Genomic DNA, 6,776 nt, shown 5'->3' with positions numbered 1-6,776 from the left:
ACTCTTGAATGTTTCAGTCTCATTTTGTCTCTGCATGTTGATTTCATCAAACATCTAAATTTGTTTATATTTTCGAAATACAATTAAATTGTACTGTACAATTAACACATAAAGACCAAGTGCTACTTTTGTGGCAGTTCCCAAATGATTTTTTTATCTCTATTTAACCTTTTGTTAAGTGATTTATCACCATTTATTGTAATATCATCTTTTGAATTTTGCATTTTTTCAGTGAAAATTAAATATTTTCCTATATTCAACTTAGGGATGGGAATCGATAAGAATTTAACGATTCCGATTCCATTATCGATTTTGCTTATCAATCCGATTCCTTATCGATTCTCTTATCGATTCTCATTGGGTGAAGGAATAAAAGAGTACAAACGGGTGTGTTTGCATTAACTGTCTTTTATATTTCCATCTTTGCACAGAAAATAAATCATATACAGTATGTACAAATAATAAGAACAGATAACGCTGGGCCCAGTTTGGGGGGGGAGGCGGCGTGCAGTGAAAGTGAAACTAAAGACGCTTTATTAATTCCTTTATTGCTGCATGTCCACTACGTGGAACCAGTTCAACTCGGTTCTGCTCGGCTCACGTTGTTGTGCGCCTCATTTCCATTCCCCTACCTTCAGAAACTCGCATTTGAGGGGGTACGACATTTGTTGCCCGCACCGGAACCGGAACTGGGCCCGGCGTTCACTCTGCCGCTACATTCACAAGCGTCGCTAAGTAGAGTATCAAATACATGACATTCCTGGAAATGAATCACATGCTGTGGACAAATGTTTGAGCAGATTGGAGGGATTCCACCCTTTAGAAGAAATGGAAGCTTTGACAGTGTTACAAGTGGCCCTGGTGTCATCTGTTTAGACCTGGTGTCGTCTGTTTGGACCTGGTGTCGTCTTTTTAGACCGTTTCTGCCTCAACACCATGTTGGTTACGTTCTGACCAAAACAATGCAGCGTACGTGTGACGTCATCGCACATGCGCAATGAAGGTGGAATCGATAAGCAGAATCGTTAAGCAGGCAGGCAAACGATTCCAAGGAATCAAGCTACTGGGATCCGGTTCTCAAAAAGAACCAGTTCTCGATTCCCATCTCTAATTTAACTGATATTTAACTATTTTACTGATCATGTACTTTAATCATCACGGTGAGATTGCATTTGAGGGTTGTTATATCAAAAACTGAGAAAACTTAAGAAAAAGTGACTTTTTCAGTAAAATATATCATTAACTAAACATAAAAACAAGTGTTTCCATCTGCTGTCATTGATCCAACTCCATGGGTTTTACTGGTGAATCAATGTTGTAGAAGATGATGGTGTTTCCACGTTCACTATGGAGCCTCTGAACGTCCAAATGGGTCATATCTGATGACCATGAAAAGATGACAAACTGCATTTTACCCAAATTATTTGAAGGTATTGATAAGATTAGTGGTGCTGAAGTTATTAAACATTTTTGATCAGTAGATGGTTTTGGTCACCAGTGGGTGTTTGGATCTTTATGGGTTAAATTAAATTGGTCAGTGAAATAACTGAAGATCTTTTTCTTCACACTTAAACCACTGAGGTAAAGGTTCAAGCAAACTGACAGCCCCCAGCTTTTGGGGAAATGAGGTTTGTAGCTATATAATTACTACTAAAATATTGTATGCTAAAAATGTAACATTAGAAGACCCCTTCATCCACTTGTCCTAATCCAATCTCAAAGTAGTTTATCAACCATAAGAAGAACTGAATTTGAATATTATCTAGGCAGCCATAGAGGCCTTTAGTGCACATAAAATATAAATGTATGGCACGCAACTTTGATCTTCTTTGATTGGATCGTCGTGTGATGGATGGTCCCACTCTTCAAGCTGGATGTTTGCATTTCCTACCCCTTGTGGAGAAGAGAAAAACAAGAGAACAAAAGACAATAAATTATCTGTTCAGACACAAGATCTTCCTGAATCGTATGGTATCTATCTGTCATGCTTCATGTGCGAATTCTGAAGATCCCTAGTCTTTTTTTCGAAAAAGGACAATAACCAGTCGAAAGTATCAAGAGCAGAGGATAGGATATCACAGGTAAAAAAAAAAAAAAAAATGTCGTAAAAACTAAAGCCACCTTTATAAAAGTCAAAGTTATTGTGTTTGACAGTGTTTAATAGACCAACACACTGCATAAGTCAGGTTTGGATTTTGTTTCCAGGACAATTTTATGTGCTTTAGAAATCTTTATATATAGTCAAAATGATTAAAGGTCTAACTCCTGTCTCCTGTTTGATCCTTCCTCCAAATATATCTTTCAGTCCACATAGCACTGTTACTCAAAAAGCCAAAAAGTTAACGAGTAATACGATCATATCTCCGACGTGTGACCTTGGTCTGTCGGAACAATCTTTGCTGACAAACCTGATATGACATTTTAAGTGTCTTGGGTTATTCTGTGAATGGGAGTTCAATCATCACATCATTAATAGGATTGGAGTGGGGCCAGTCATTCATGACACTGTGCTTTATAGCTTTGCCAGAAATTTCAGTGCTGAAATGAGAAGGTTGTAGATATTTTCTATGGAGCTATTTCCTGACCAGAGGGTGCCTTTGATTAATGGCTTTTTCTCTGCAAAGGCATTTAAGTAATCCACAAGAATAATCTTCTCATGTCTTTGCAACCCTAAACGGAGCAGGTTGACCAAGGCTGGCTGTCCCCTCCTGGTCAATTACTGAGCTAATTAGTATTTACATTTTGACTTCATTATTGGGTCTTTCTTGCTTTTCATTTGTTCTTGTCCTTAAGATTTTTTTTTTTTTTTTTCTACAAATTCAAACACCTTTCTCCATCACTGCAACAATAGCCTCGTGTATGAATATATAACCATTAAATCTAGAGAGGCTGTTTTACATGATTATATTTATTCATTTTCTGGCACCACCTTATCCCACAAAAGCAATTTACAGGCATATTGATCATAGGCTCTGTTTTATTAGTCAACAGAATCAGTTTATATCAGCGGATTATTTTTGCTCTGAAGAACCCACATGTTGACTGATCCTGATTTGTGTGTACTCAAGTTATTGTTTTTTTGTTTTTTTTTTGGTTTTGTTGTTTTTATTTCTTTCGAACTTCATGCCTCTCAGCCCTCTCCAGACCGTACTAAGGCTTTATAAGAATTCACCCCCAAAATCCATCTCAGTAAGTAAATATAACTGCTTTCCTTCAAAGCCTGTTGAGTGCTTCTCTTGACTCGCATTGACTGGGCATTGCCTCGGAGACTCAGCCTGCGCTCTACACCACAAGTGTTAACGCCAATTAAACCCCTGGCACCACCCTGTCATTCTGCACATTCTGTGACATATGAGTGATAACACAGACCCTTACCTTCAGCTCTCATCTGACGCACATTAAATGGCACTAGACCCTTGCGTTTCCTGACATTTTGCAGAAATCGATTGCAATTTAATCAGTGTGAGCATGCTGCTATCAGCCATGCTTGCACCAGCTGTTTTTGTGTTGTCTTGCCTGAACGCTCCATACGGGTAGATTTAGACTGATTTCAGATTTCCCAATATGAAAGTCTCATTAAATAAACCAAAAAAAAAGACAAGATCACAGCATCAAAGTTGATAATGGTAATCCCACATTTGATGTTCCTTTGAAAGCATATTTCCATTCAATTTGCACGCTATTAGATTTATTGTCTATTTTGAACACTCATTACTCCAATTCTCCCTCCCACTCTCTCCCTCTCCCTGTCTCTGTCTGTCTGTCTCAGTGTGTCTTCACTCTCTCTCTCCCCTTCTCTTTCCCTCTGGTGGTAAGTGCAATAATTATCCTATTATTCTTTGAAGTCCTCGTAAAATCCTAGGCCCCAAAACAATCCCTAAACATGTGAATACAAGGCCTTTTTAAGTGTTTGGGGTCCTGTGAGGTAGCCCACAGCTGGAAAATTCTGTCTTTGAAATTTCATCAGGTCAAAATAAAGCAGAAGAAGCTCTGTTTCAAGCAAAAAATAAAAGCAGGAGAGAGAGAAACATGTGGGAGCATGTCATTTCCAGCAGCTCAAATGATACACAAACTGTTTTTTTTTTTTTTTTTATTGAGCAAAGGTGTATTTAGGCCAAATTTTGAGTTCTTAAGATTATCTTTAGACTCATAGAGATGTGTGACTATTGAATCCTCATAACACACGCCTCGCTTCCTGAAGGAGGTTTTGAAGAGACCGCACAAATGCACACAGATGCCTCAAGGTAAGCATAAATAAATGTCTATGCAGTTCCATGCTAGCATGAATAGTCTGAGCTTTTAAAATTGTACTTAGTACTTTTCGTAATGACTTAATAGGGTGATAATGTCTTCAAATGAAAATTTGTCTCTATTTTAGGAAGACCTTGACTTGGATTCCTTGCTGCGTACTCTCATACTTTCACACATGTGGAAGCACAAACACACACAAGTTATTATCCTCTCATCCTTTGAATTAGTAATTAAAAATGCAGTACAGACTGTCATCTTGGTTGTTTTTCACAAGCTAAACCAAAAATTCACAGAAAAGGAATATACCAGTATATGCATCTATAAATATACAAATGAAGTATTGATTATGAATGACAAGATGAAACCTATGTTATTAGGTTAAATAACATTTCAGAAAAATGCACTCTCACCTTAATTGAGTAGAGACATTAATAGCGCAGTGATGTACAACTATCTGAGTCCTGTCTGCCACTAGGTATTACTCTGGGTTACTGCCTAAGGCTATACAAATATGAGCTGAAAATGAAAGCAACTCCATAACTGTTTGGATGGTAGATGGTCTGATAAACGTGATAGAAATACTCATGCTGTTTATGTCGTCTGAGCCGGCACTCTTCCCTGCTATATAACTAAATCCACATGGGAGTGTAGGGAGAGAGACAGAAGGAGAGAGAGAGAGAGGTGATGGTCAGCTGAATGATCACCACTGGTGTGGAACAGGGACATAACACCAAGCAACAACAACACATGTTGATACATGAATGCAAACATGTTTACAGTTTTAAACACACAGTGACACACAGTGACACAACGTGGCATGACTTGCATGTAAATATACACGCTGGGAGCTAATTATCATATGTAAACAAATAATTGACAGCTTCTAAATTAAATGAGATGCTAAATGAGTACAAAAATACCCAACCCTGTGATTTATTTGATATAGAGGAACATTGTAGTCGAAGTTGGATACCTTTATGGCTGCAAATGATCACCAAAAAGATGTGAGCAGAGGCTGTCATTAAAGCCACAATGTGTGTTACCGTGGCAACATCATAGAGGCCTGCATTTTTTTAATGCTGTGGTTGTGAACAATCAACGTTGCACCCAATCCCCCTGTGAATTAAAGGCACATAGCTAAATAAAGCTCAAGTACCATGTTGCCACACTTCTACAATCCACTGTTTGTCTCCTCTCTGCAGGGAATTCTGCAACAACCTGTTTCTATGGGAAAAGTAGGCAAAGTATCACCACTTGACAATCAAAGTAGCTCTGCGTTAGCCAGAATTTAATTTTAAAACAATTACTCTGAATCCAAAATGACAAAACTGTCACATTTTGATCGTCACGCATGTAGGTCACAGTAATTGTACGACAAAATGGTGCCGTGTCTGTGTTAACTCCATTCCTCACTGATTTATCACAATCATGCAACTGACATATTCGTTCTTTTCTTTCACCTCATTTCATTGTCCTTGCTCAGGTTTGGACCGATGTACATTCAACTCCCCGCACAGTTACTTTTCCATTATTTTCACCGACGACCTCTCTGACCAAGGTAATTACCTCGGCTCTTGAGTCACTGAAGATAAAGCCCACTGAGATCTTTGTGCATCAGATTAGCACTGTGGTTTTTGCATTCCACTGAGAGATGCAGCACAGTTGTTCATTCTAGACTTGTATGGTGATTTTGCCTTGTTTGTTTATTCATTAGTATTTGATCTGTCAGCCAAGGAAAATATGCCTTTAGTTTGGAGGAAAGTCTTGTCAGAGTGAGGATAAGATAACATAAGGTGGTTGTAGTATTTAATTAAGAGGACAGGATGCCTTGCTCGTATCTGGGTACATACAGACACCACACAGCAATTGACCTTAGTGAACATGTCATGACTTTATCTTGCTCTCATCAGCCCCAAGCAAGGGTTGTGAAGACAGTAAATAGCTGTGCTCTCAGACAGACTTTTCATTCTCACAAGTAGGCTTGTACCATTTAAGTGTGGCTCGCAGCATTCTACGCTTTACTTTTCAGCTGAGAAAGGCATCTTTATCTTATGCCATCATATTTCTAAAACACAGAAAAGGGACAAATGAGTTCATTTCACGCACTTAAATTTAGTTGCAAAATTAGCGTGGCTTCCTGCAAGGCATATTTTAAGAAATTAATAGAGAATGTTTACCCTACATTGTGTAAATTAGAATATAAAATCAGCCTCAGGATATGCATGAAATCCTACATTTTTAGGCTGGTCTGACCACAACAGACGAGCACTTTTCTTTTTGTTGTTTTACATTTGCAATTCTAAACAGTTCTAAATAATTTGAAGTTGTTATTCATTAAATATTCTCATCACAATAATAGAAAATCATAACAAAGGAGCAAACACTGAGGGTGAACGAGTAACAGCGTTTTCTAAGTCAGCAGTGACATCTTGAGGTTTAAATTGTAATTACATTTCATTGTCTACATTTCTGGGTTGGGTTCAGGTCTGCAAGAGCATGCATAAACAAAGCAAGACTGGATGTGA

The sequence above is a fragment of the Sphaeramia orbicularis genome, chromosome 21 (genome assembly GCF_902148855.1).
Source record: "Sphaeramia orbicularis chromosome 21, fSphaOr1.1, whole genome shotgun sequence".
Lineage (NCBI taxonomy): Eukaryota > Metazoa > Chordata > Actinopteri > Kurtiformes > Apogonidae > Sphaeramia > Sphaeramia orbicularis.
Note: the sequence above shows the minus strand (reverse complement) of the source record.